The sequence below is a fragment of the Protopterus annectens genome, chromosome 8.part1 (assembly GCF_019279795.1).
Source record: "Protopterus annectens isolate FY-2018-M chromosome 8.part1, PAN1.0, whole genome shotgun sequence".
Classification (NCBI taxonomy): domain Eukaryota; kingdom Metazoa; phylum Chordata; order Ceratodontiformes; family Protopteridae; genus Protopterus; species Protopterus annectens.
The window spans coordinates 62,691,863-62,703,978 of NC_056742.1; positions in this window are offsets into that span (position 1 = coordinate 62,691,863).

Here is a 12,116-nt window from a genome sequence, read left to right on the forward strand (position 1 = left end):
AATTTATACATAGTATCAAATAGAGCAAGACTTTAAACAATTGAATATAGTTGAACTTATATATGTGGAGGAACATAACATTAGGAAATTAAGTAGGGAGAATCATTTAGGAAAAGTAGTGCATATCTAGTAATACTTCCATGGTGAGAGTTGCAGCTAAGAAAGTAACTACTTATAGAGAATTAGTGCTGTTAGAAGGGATATCTTAACAGAGTTAATATGTACAGTCAAATTGTATAAGTAATGCTAAGTTAATAATTAACCTGGAGTGTTACATGTGCAAAGCCAGGATTCAAATAAGTGTCTTTTGAGAGATATTTTGAAATGATTAAGATTGCTTATGGATCTAATACTATGTGGAAGGGTATTCCAATTTTTAGCAACAAAGTTAGAGTAAAGAGATTTGCCTGCTGTATTGGATACTTTGGTTACTTGAAATATGTCTTTCTTAGATGATCTAATACTACGAATATTAGAGTAGGGTTGTAGAAGATTTTTTAGGGAAGGTAAGTTGTCAGGATTGTGCATTATTTTGTGAGCCATTATTAATTGGTTATAGTTCATAACATGAGGTAGTTCCAACCAAGAAAGATTTTTTAGGCATTGACAGTGATGGTATTGCCTGATGAAGTGTTCAAAAGGAACTAGAAAGCGCTTATAGAATTTGGTGTCTCTTTTGTCGTTCATTAAAGCCTGATTCTTTTCGGAGCTGTGGTGTTACCTTGTGGTTTTTGGATATAATTGATAGTGATGGGGCTGAATGTGGGGAATCTATTGCAAATATGGCAATCTTATTGTAACATTATTCTAATTTACGTAGTTCTGACTTTTTGAGGTTGGTAAGTATTGGGGATGCATATAAGAGTGAGGAGAGAAGGTGGGGTCTGGCTACAGCTATTCTTGCAGTGTCTGTTAAAAATGTTTTGTTTTTATACATTGTTCCCATTTTCTTGTGAACCTTTTTGATTGTGTTAGAAGTGTGTTTGCCAAATTTTAGTCTGTTGTCAATTATGGCACCTAATAATTTTGTTTGGGAATCTGGGAAAATCCTAGTATTATTACTGGCAACAATATAAAAGTTAGCTGGGAGGTTAATAGGTTTAGATGGATGAAGGATCATAAGTTTAGTTTTATTAGGGTTGAGAATGAGTTGTGAGTTTGCTAGACACGTTTCAATATCAGAGAAGGCTTTTTGTGTGATTTTAAGAAGTTGAGTTATTGTGGATGCTGCACACATGGGGTTTGAATCATCTGTGTATTGTATGATAGATTCTTGACAGGAGAGAGTATTAAGATAATTTATGAATATGCTGAAGAGGAGGGGCCCTAAGATTGAACCCAGAGGGATTCCAAGTGTAACAGAAAGGCATGGGGATAATTCTTGCTTCCATTTCACAGCTTGCAGATGGCTAGATAGAAATCAGTTAACAGTATCAGGGTTGATATTAAGATTATTCAGAGTGGACAGTAACTTAGGATGGGAAAGTGTATTGAATGTGTTAGACATGTCCAAAAAGAATGAAGACACTATTTTGCCATTGTCTCAGAATTTATTTACAGTATTAGTGAAACTTAGAAGAGCTGTAGTAGTGCTATGATATGGTTGGAATCCATGCTGTGATGTTGAGAGGAGATTATTGTTTAGAAAGTGTTTAAGAAGTTGAAAGTGAATACATCTTTACAGAATTTTAGAAAGTGGTGAAACTATAGCAATGGGCCAGTAGTCTGATAGTTCTGTTTGATTGCCTCCTTTGTGTAATGATGTTAATATATACAATTTTCCAAATAGCTGGGACATACTGTTCTGTTATAGAATGGTTTATAAGTACTGATACAGGGAATGTGATACATATACCTAATATTATTAATGTTCATTGTAATAGAGGGTTTGTTAAGTATAGAGAATGACCTAAACATATTTTTGTGGAAAAGGTGATCATTTAATTAATGAATGTGATAAAAAGGATGTTATTTATATGGTCAAACAGGTCATAATGCAAAGAAATGTGAATTAAAGTGTAACAAATGTGGTAATGCAGGATATTCATGGCCTGAGTGTGAGATAGAAACACAAGAAAATTAAAATAAAAAAGAAACTTTAAATTAAGAAAAAGAGATAGAAAAGGATGTTGCACAGGACAATACACCACATACCAAAAAAATGTAGAAGTTGTTTTTGATATCATAGAAAAAGAAAAAGAAACAGATGAGGCAAGTTAAGAAAAAACAGAGTGGCATATAGTAAAAGGCAAGAAAAATTCAATAGGAGAGAGACTGAGGCAGAGAAAAAGAAAGTTTAAAAATGTAATAATAAGGTAAAATAATAAATGGAAGGGATAAAACATTTATTTTATATTACTGTTCTATAAAGCTGAAAATTTTAGCTTTAAATGTGAACAGTATGAAAACTATTAAGAGGAGAATTGATATTATATATTGGTGCACTGCTAGAAGATATTAGAATGTTAACAGAAGAAGAAAGGATTCAAATAGAAAGGCTTTGAAATGGTACTGTTATTTGGAATATAGGTAAAGAAAAGAGTTCAGGTAATGTATATTATATAAGGAAAATATAATAAATAAAACAATAGTAGAAATAGGGAGAATAACTGTAGTCAATTTGAGATGGGAAACATGTATATAGGATTATAGCCTTACATGCAAAAAAGAGAGAGAAAAAATGTTTAATAATGTACTGAATTATGTGTGTGTGTGTGTGTGTGTGTGTGTGTGTGTGTGTGTGTGTGTGTGTGTGTGTGTGAATATGGATATAATAATGACAGGTGACATTTACTGTGGAATAATGTGTGATGTTTTCCACAGGGTAGGGACTTTGACTTCTGCAAGTGACCTGTTTATGAGGATGGACACAGGATAGACTATGGTGTCTGCTGCTATCTGAAGGAATTCGGCTGGTAGGGTGTCAGCAGCTAGTGTGGTTGGTTTGAGTTTCTTAAGGAGCTTTGAAATAATTTTAGTGGGTACAGTGTGTAGGGAAAAGTTGGTGGTATTGTTTTGAGTAGTAGGGTGGGTTTTGCTAGCACCTGGCATAGGGCAGCTAGTGGTATTGAGGGCATTGGTAAGGGTTTGGACTGTTTCGGTAAAGAACTTGTTAAATTGTGTGGGAATGTTGTCATGGTTGTTTGGTAGTATTGGGTTTGGGGTGGTGGCTTTACCTGGGTGGATTATGCCATTCATTGTAGCCCAACATTTCTTAGGGTTGTTTGCATATTTTTCCTGCATGTTTTTGTAGTAGTTACTTTTGTCTAGTTTGATTTGTTTTTTGGCTTTGTTTTGAAGTTCTTGATAGGTTTGCCTCAGATTACTGTTTTTGGTCTTTTGATATTGACTCCAGGCCAGATCCCTCTCTTTCATTGTAGTCTTAGTATCTTTAGTTAGCCATGGAGCATAGTTAGCTTTTAGATTTATAGTTCTGGAGGGGGCATGACAGTTTAGATTTGCAGGAAAGTGGTGTTAAAGTACTGTACAGTGTCATCTACAGATAGTAGTTTTAGGGGTGTCCAGTTACAGCTTTGTAGTGAATTGGTGAAGTCAGTTGTTTCAAAGGTCTTTTTGTTACGTATTACTCTGAGGTTGGGTTGGCTTATGTAATGGGGTCTGTTCCGAATTAGGTAGGCTGGTTGATGATCACTTAGACTGTCAGGTAGACAGCCAGAGCGCCATGCTAGAGTGGGTCAGATAACAGAATCCAGTCTAAGATGGATTTGCGTTTTGAGGTTTTGTCTGTTCTGGTTGCGGTGGATATAATTTGGGTAAATGTATGGAGGTTAATGTGGGTAGTTGTAACATGGACAATATGGAACGACAGACTTAATGAGATCAAATACAATGGAAAATGGACATTAACAAAAATATTGGAGAAAATATGGATTTGTTTATCAGTAAAAGAGTGGGATGGAATACTTAAAAAATAGTTGATAATGTGTTAAGTGATTTTTTTATGTAAATAATGTAAATATGTAAATAATATGAATTGTATGAATGATTTCAAATTAAAAAAATACATTTTTATAGGTACCATAAACTTTTACATTCAATTGCACTATGATCAATTATACAGCTGGGACCTTGGTTTAATGTCTCATCTGAACAGTAACACACTCAGAATTGTGCACCCTGTTATGCTGCACTGCAGTGTTGATATTCCATCTGTTTGGTGTAGGAATAGAACCCACACCTTTCTACATCAAAGGTGAGTCTGCTACTTGCTTTGCCACTAACACTGATGCATCTGTTTATTTACTGATGTGTATAACTTGTTTGGAAGTTTCTAGAAGGCCAGTGCTTGCTTGGGCTAAAGGGAAGTCTCTGTGTTCACCAGTGGGAGTGGTTAACACTGAACAGCCTGCCTGTCCTTGGAGGAGTGGTTACTACCTAGAAACTGTAGTTTTATTGGCCATTTTGGGTCAATTCTAAACTCCTTGATCTCTTTTAAAACCCTACAACTCTCTTTTTGTGTGGTTTTGCGCACTGAGCAGCATCGGGCAGCACCGCCTAAATAGGTTTAAACTATTCCAGGCTCCACAAAGTCTGCTCTTCACTTTTTCCCTTAGAACTGTTCAAACTCTCAAAGTAATCACTCTATTCTCTTTCAAAAGCCCTGCACTTGCTCAGCTCTTATAAGGAAACACTAACTAACTAATGCACTACACCCTCCTTGACTTCTCATAAGTATTAGACTCCCAATTGGTCCTTCCTGATCAAGTGAAAAATCAGTTCCCTTCCCTAATCTGATCAGTAAAAAAACAGTTCCCTATACTAATCTGGTATGTCCAAGGGTCAGTTTTAAGGTTACTCTCTAGTCCAGCTGGTGAATCTGGGAATTTTGAGGCAATGTTACAATTGCCTTATGTACACAGACAACCCTCTCCTCCTTCCAACAAACTCTAATACATGTGAAAGATGCAGTTACACAGCCAAACTGGAGGCCGAGCTCTCTCAACCCAAGACTGGCACAGTCAGTCAGGAGGAAAAGGTAACCACCCACACCACAAATCCAGTCTCACACAGACCTATTGCATCTGCATACCCAACACATAAACACACAAAAACATACTCAGAGGCTCTAAATAAAAATCTGCCTAAACAGCAAAGACCTCCTAAGGAGATATCCAAGCAACAGCCACCCCTCAACAATACCCACGAATCACATATCTCACAAAATCAGTGTACCTCACAGTCACAGCCCTTAAGGCCAAACAACACACCAAATACACTTGTTATAGGGGACTCTATTGTCCGGCACACTGACATCCCGCTCACCAGACTGAACAAGGAGAAGGTCACTGTAAGCTGCCTGTCGGGTGCCAGGATCCACCACATAATGCAAGCACTCAGGTCACTTCAAAGCAAGTACAAGTATGACTCCGTCATTGTCCATGCTGGTGTGAATGACCTGAGACGTACCTCCCTGGACTACATGAAAAGAGACATAGAGGAGCTCTCTGACCATGTAGTCCAGGCTGGTATGACCCTGACCTTGAGTAGCATCTTGCCCTCACCAAGAATGATGCCACAGTATAAAGACAAAATGATCAGTTTCAACAATTGGCTAAAGTATTGGTGTCATTCAAAGGGGATCCAGTGTCTGTCAGCCTGGGATGACATGCTCGACAAGCCACGTTGCTTCGCTAGGGACAGCTTGCACCTGTCACCCTTAGGCTTTCATATACTGGCCAAGGCACTTGCCACCCCCATAGTGCCTTTTTTAGGCAAGGCTCAAAGGACAAACCCACCTCCATAGACAACCCAAGGATAAAAAAACTAAAGGTAATGCTACTCAATGCCAGAAGTCTAAACCTCAAGATGCTCGCACTCAAGGCTCTCCTCAGTATGGAGAAAATCGATGTCTGTGCAGTAACAGAAACCTGGTTCAAGGCTCCTGAGAGCACCCCAGCACTACCAGGTTATAACTCATACCATGCATTTCGCCCCAAAACTCAGACCGAAGCACAAAAGGAGGGGGAGTATCTATATTCATCAAAGATACCTGCACCTCCAGGTTAGTGGCACTGCACGAAGCATCAGAAACCATCTATGTGCAACTAACAGCGGGCAAAACTGCCTTTCAGTTTGTAGCCTGCTACAGAGCACCCTCCCTATTACAGGAACCCCACTTGGAATTCCTGGAGAATATGAATGTCTCTCCAAACACTATGCTCTTGGGTGACTTCAACTACCCAAACATTGACTGGGAAAACTACTCAAGCCCAAACACCCTCGCCCAATGGTTCCTTGAATTTATAAACTCTAACGCAATGGAACAACTGATCACCACTCCCGCAAGAGGGAACAACATATTGGACCTGGTCATCACCAACATGGGGACTCTATGTTCCACACCAGAGGTAAACCCCTCATTGGTAAGATCAGACCATAAACAAATTTCCCTGGACATCCATATCCCGTCCCCACCCCCAGCCAAGGAAATCACTGTAAAGAATTACTCAAAAGCCAACTTTGCACTTCTCAAGACTGAGGTGGAATCCTTCAAAGCCCCTGGGCCAGAGGATAATACAGCCCAATCCGCAGAATCCTTTACAAATGCATTCTATGAGCACCTGCAGGAATGCATGGATCGTGCTATCCCAAATAAAACTAAGACTCACTCCTCCAAAAACAGGAGACCAGTCTGGTGGACCCCGGCCATAAATAAGCTATACAACAGAAGGAGGAAGCTACTACATGACAGAGCAAAATCCCAAAAAGGGAAGGCATCTCTGATCAGTATTAGCAAGAAACTTCGATCCCTCATAAAATCATCAAAGGCCAGTTTTGAAAGAAAAATTGCCCTAGACACTAAAGATAATCACAAGGCCTTCTTTAGTTATATCAGGAACATGGGTGGAAACTCCCAGATATGCTCTGAATTGTTGCATAATGGTACAAAATATACCAAACCTACAGACATAGCCAACATCCTGGCAGACAGATTCAGCGCAAACTCCCCCCCCTTCCCCCCCAAAGGAGCAAATGCTAATCCCAACTGAATGTAACCTCCCTGACATCACAGATGCACAGGTGAAAGCTGCCCTCTCCAAAGCAAAAAACACAGCATCTATGGGACTGGACGGTGTCCCAGGCTGTGTCTTACATGAGCTCCAAGAAGAACTGAACCCTCACATTAAGTCACTGTTCAAACTTAGCCTTACTTCAGGATATGTACCCAAAGAATGGCGTACAGCTACAGTGGTCCCACTCCACAAAGGTGGTGCCACAATGGAACCTGGAAACTATCGCCCCATAAGCCTGACTAGTCTGGTCTGTAAAGCTATGGAGCGTATTATCATGGAACTCTTAAACAAAGACATTGGGAGCCTCCAGACACTGGACCCTACCCGATTTGGCTTTGTTAAGGGCAGATATTGCCTCTTAAACCTAGTTGATTTCTTTGAAACAGTTACCAAAGCCATAGATGAGGGCATGGTAGTCCACACAGCCTACATGGACCTCACAAAAGCCTTCGACACGATACCCCACTCGGGCATCATAAATAAGCTTACCAGCTTAAATATCAACCCCTATATCACAAGATGGGTTGCAAACTGGCTCAGAGATAGAACCCACATGGTCAGAATCACAGGTGCCATGTCCGAATCCAAACCAGTTACAAGTGGCATCCCACAGGGCTCAGTTCTGGGACCTCTCTTGCTCGGTATATACTTCTCTGAGGTTCAGGCTAACACGGGGGGATTATGGCTGACAAAGTTCACAGATGACTGCAAACTGGGGGCCATAATCGAATCTCCAGCTGACACAAGCATCCTCCAAAAGGGTCTCACAGATATGGATGCTTGGTGCGAGAGCCAGAGCCTCAAGCTAAATGCTAAAAAGTGCATAGTCATCCCCTTTGGGAAAAACAAGGTGCCCCACAAATGACCACATAGGTGGTAATCCATTAAGTACGGAAGAAATAATTAGAGATTTGGGGACCATCGTAGATAGTAATCTCTCCTTTGATAATCACGTTGCCAAAGTGGTTAGAAAGACCTTCTATATAGCCCACCTTATCATGAAAGGGTTCACATCTAGATCAAGAGAGGTCATTGTGCCCCTCTACTCATCACTCATCAGGCCCATGATTGAATACAATGCCCCTTTTGGGCTGTACCTTACCTGACACCTGCAGCAACTAGAGAGACCCCAAAAGTACCTCACCAAGAGGATCATGGGCTACAAACAGATGTCCTATGCAGCTCGACTAAAGAAACTCCAGCTCTACTCAGTTGCTTACCGCCTACTCAGAGGCGATCTATGCCTGACATACAAAGCCATGTCAAACCCAGAATTAATGGACATGCTCCACCTCAAAAAATCTAAGTCCCTTAGAGCTACACGCTCCAGGGACCTGAACCTCAGCTCAAAAATAAATAGGACATGCTGGAGGGACAGATTCATTTCCCAGAGGCTCCCCTCACTCTGGAATAGAATCCCAATTCATGTTAGACATAGCCCCTCGCTGACCCTCTTCAAGCGAAATTTGGACGTGTGGATGAGAAATCGCAAATTCCCCCCTGATATCTCTCCTGTGTCCCTGCTAGACAGAAGCACAGTAAACTAATCTTAAAAGGGTACCTTCTGTGACCTACTTTACAGAGGCACAGTAGGCTAATCTAATAGGAGGCGGAAGCCAAATACACTCTGGCTAGGCTTATAAATGCCCTAGGGCAGATAGCCTAGTATCTACCTATACCTACTATTTTGTTGGATGTATGCTACTTCTCATGCATTTCTTTGCATTGCAAACAAGTGTGTGGTGAAATAATGGAAAGTCTGTTTAGCTGAATGACCACCTGGCTAAAGATTAAGTTCATTGAATGTTGCATAACTACAGGTAGTTCTGTAACAGAGGAGAACAAGATACAGAAATATATGAAGAAACTTTACCCAATGATTTTTGCAATCTATAAATAATTATTACCAGTGTGGTTTCTAATTACTCCTTGGCAGTGATTACCTGTGCATGGTATTTTCACTTTCCAATGCAGTTATGTGATGACAGAGTTAATGTATTTAAGTAAGGGAGTAGGAAGGGCAAGTCTCACTAAACAGCTATTTTTAAAAAGCATTCCCTTGGGTGATTTTGACTGTATAGTATTTCATTTATTTGTATTTGTAAGTGATTTTCACTTAAATAACCTTTCAACCACATTGTCTGAATGTGCTTCAATAAAATGTTCATGCAACTATGTGAGATATCTAATATATATATGTGTGTGTGTGTGTGTGTGTGTGTGTGTGTGTGTGTGTGTGTGTGTGTGTGTGTGTATAAATGTGTTTGTGTGTGTGTGTGTTATATATATATATATATATATATATATATATATATATATATATATATATATACTTATATACTAAATAGAGGGAGATAAAGAAAGTTTGCACGTTGACATATCACTGCATAACCGTTAGTGCAAACAGATGTTATTCATTTCGTCAGCATTCACAAAAACAAGTATGTGTGTGTATATTTTACAAAGCTTACCAGAAGGTGAGTACAAAGCTTCAAAATTAATGAATCACAGAGTTTCTTTTTAATCTAATAACTTTATGATCTCCAGGGTATGATCGCCAGGGTAAGCCTATGGGATAGGCTTGTAAAGGCTCCAGGGCCATTAGCCTAGTACACACCTATGAACCTGGTAACCCCGTCATTTCTGCCCATGTCAGTGACAGGAACAGACATCTAGCATTAGAATGTATATCCTTGTGCTTGTACAATGAACTGCAAAACTTTACATACCTTAAATCACTTACTTGTAAACAATATATGTTTGCTTAAACAGAAAGTGGCTTGACCCAGGTAGACCACATTTTGTGCACAAGCATGATTAAAACTTAAAACTTATAACTTGGCAGTAGCCTTAAGCTTTAGGACACTAGTAATGGCAATGGTATAATTTAAGCCTGTTTTTTTCAGTGGCATTTAAATGAATCTACCAGAGAAACTCCTTATATTCCACAGTGGATTCCTGGCCACCTGTTCAAGTATGAAAAAAATATTTTTTTATTTGCACAATAGGTTTAGGCTTATAAAGGGCAGCAGTCTCCTTTTTTGACCGATCACACAGAGATGTTTATATATTCTCTTTTGCAAGAAATGTTGTTTTACCATCATGAAAAGGGAAGCAGAAGTAACTGAAGGCCAAATAAACTGCTCCTACACTCTTGGATTTAAAACTGTGCCTGAACCTAAAAGTGTAGTTTAAATCGAGCAGCCTGAAAACTTCACCCTCATGGCGCTATATTGCCTATAATTCCTACATTTTCTAGTACCTTTCACTAATCCAGTGTCTGAATTAATGTTATGTATGGCTGCTTTTTCAAGCTTTTCTTTTAAATTATTACCTCTTTTGTAAGTAAAATGAGGGTTTCCTCTACCTTTGCTAATAACTCATCAAAAATCTTCCAATTAGCCTCAGCAGCTCTTTTAATAATATAACTTTCCTGGGCATATTTAAAAATTAAACTGCTGTTAATGGGTGTCCTAGTATCTTGTATAACTGCATGAACTGGTCTGTCTTGATCAATATGCAGACATTGTCTTAAAAGATAACCTAGAAGTCCTTCCCTTAATGATTTCCTGATGCACCTCATTAAGTAGGGCTTACACATAACCTCTTACCTGAAGTAAATGTTTTAAGAATCTTAATTCAACTTGGAGGTCATCATCCTCAGAAATTATTCTAGCCAAATGAACCATTCGGCCTTTCACAAAACTACATTTTTGCTTGTGTAGATGGCAGCTATCAAAATGTAAGTAACTGTTGGAAAAGGTAGGTTTCCTATAAAGCTTGGACTGAAACATACCTAAATTCAAATCCTCTTCCAACAGTATGTCCAATAATTGATACTGAGACTGTAAAAATTTTAAAAATGTGGTGGTGCCATTTAAATAATCAATAAAATCTTTAAGGCTATTAACATAATAAAGTATTGCTGGAATAAAGAGGGGGACACAAGTTTCTATTCCCAGTACCACATTATTATATCAACATAAAGAGGGTCTCAAGTAACACCCATGTCTATCTTACTTATTTGCTTAAAATGTTCCCCTTCAAAATACACAAAATTATTATTAAGTATGATATCCATGAACTCAGTCATCATGCTAACACCACTGTTGTCAAAGTTACTATAGGTGCTTGCAAACTCATGAAAGCATTCACGTCCTATCATGTGCAGAATACAAGAAAAAAGGTCCTTAACATCAATGGTGACCAGAAATCATTCCATGTTATAAAATTCCACCTTAATGTTGCTAGCAAAATCCCAAGAATCCTTAACGGTGTGGCTAAAATGAGACTTCACAGTTTTAATACTCTTATCAATGTAGAACCAGATGCAGCAACAATAGCTTGAAAGGGTGGGTCAAAAGTGTCTTTATGCACTTTAGGTATCCCACAAATGTTATGGATAATGGAATGTTCAACTTTAAGGAAGGTGTAACTTGAATGATCAATTCTTCCCTCCATCAACAAATCATACAAGAAACCATTAATTTTGCCATAAGCCACTGAAATCTCATTCATGGGCACTCTGGAATAATGCTCTTCATCATTACAGAGTAACATTTTGCTGTAATAATCGATAGCATGAATAATCGCCATGGCCCTACCCTTAACTGGTTTCATAACTCGAATATCTCCATTAATAACAACTTCCTGCATCAAAGTTATCTCATCCTGAGATAAATCTTTCTTTCAGGCATACCTATTCAAGGAATACTATTTATATATATCATTAGCACACATATTTTCAAATAAATTGACCACGGGGTGAAGAGGTGGATTGAAAACACTTTTTCTGTAAAAACAATTCCCCTCTAATTGTCTTTGCAAGTCATTAACTGTGTTTGAGAACATCACCTTGAGATTCAGCTTCCTGATATACAACTTTAAATCTAAAAGGGTCTCATCAATGTCCAGCCTATGAGTTGGCACAAAAGTGAAGTATTTTGCTGAAAAGGCTAAAATACCTTCAATCAATAACTAAATTGCTATAATTGAAAATTTTAAAACTGTGTAGGGAGTATTTAACACAATCACTTTGAATCCCATCATCATGGAGTGCAAAAAAGTCCAACAGAGCTTGGT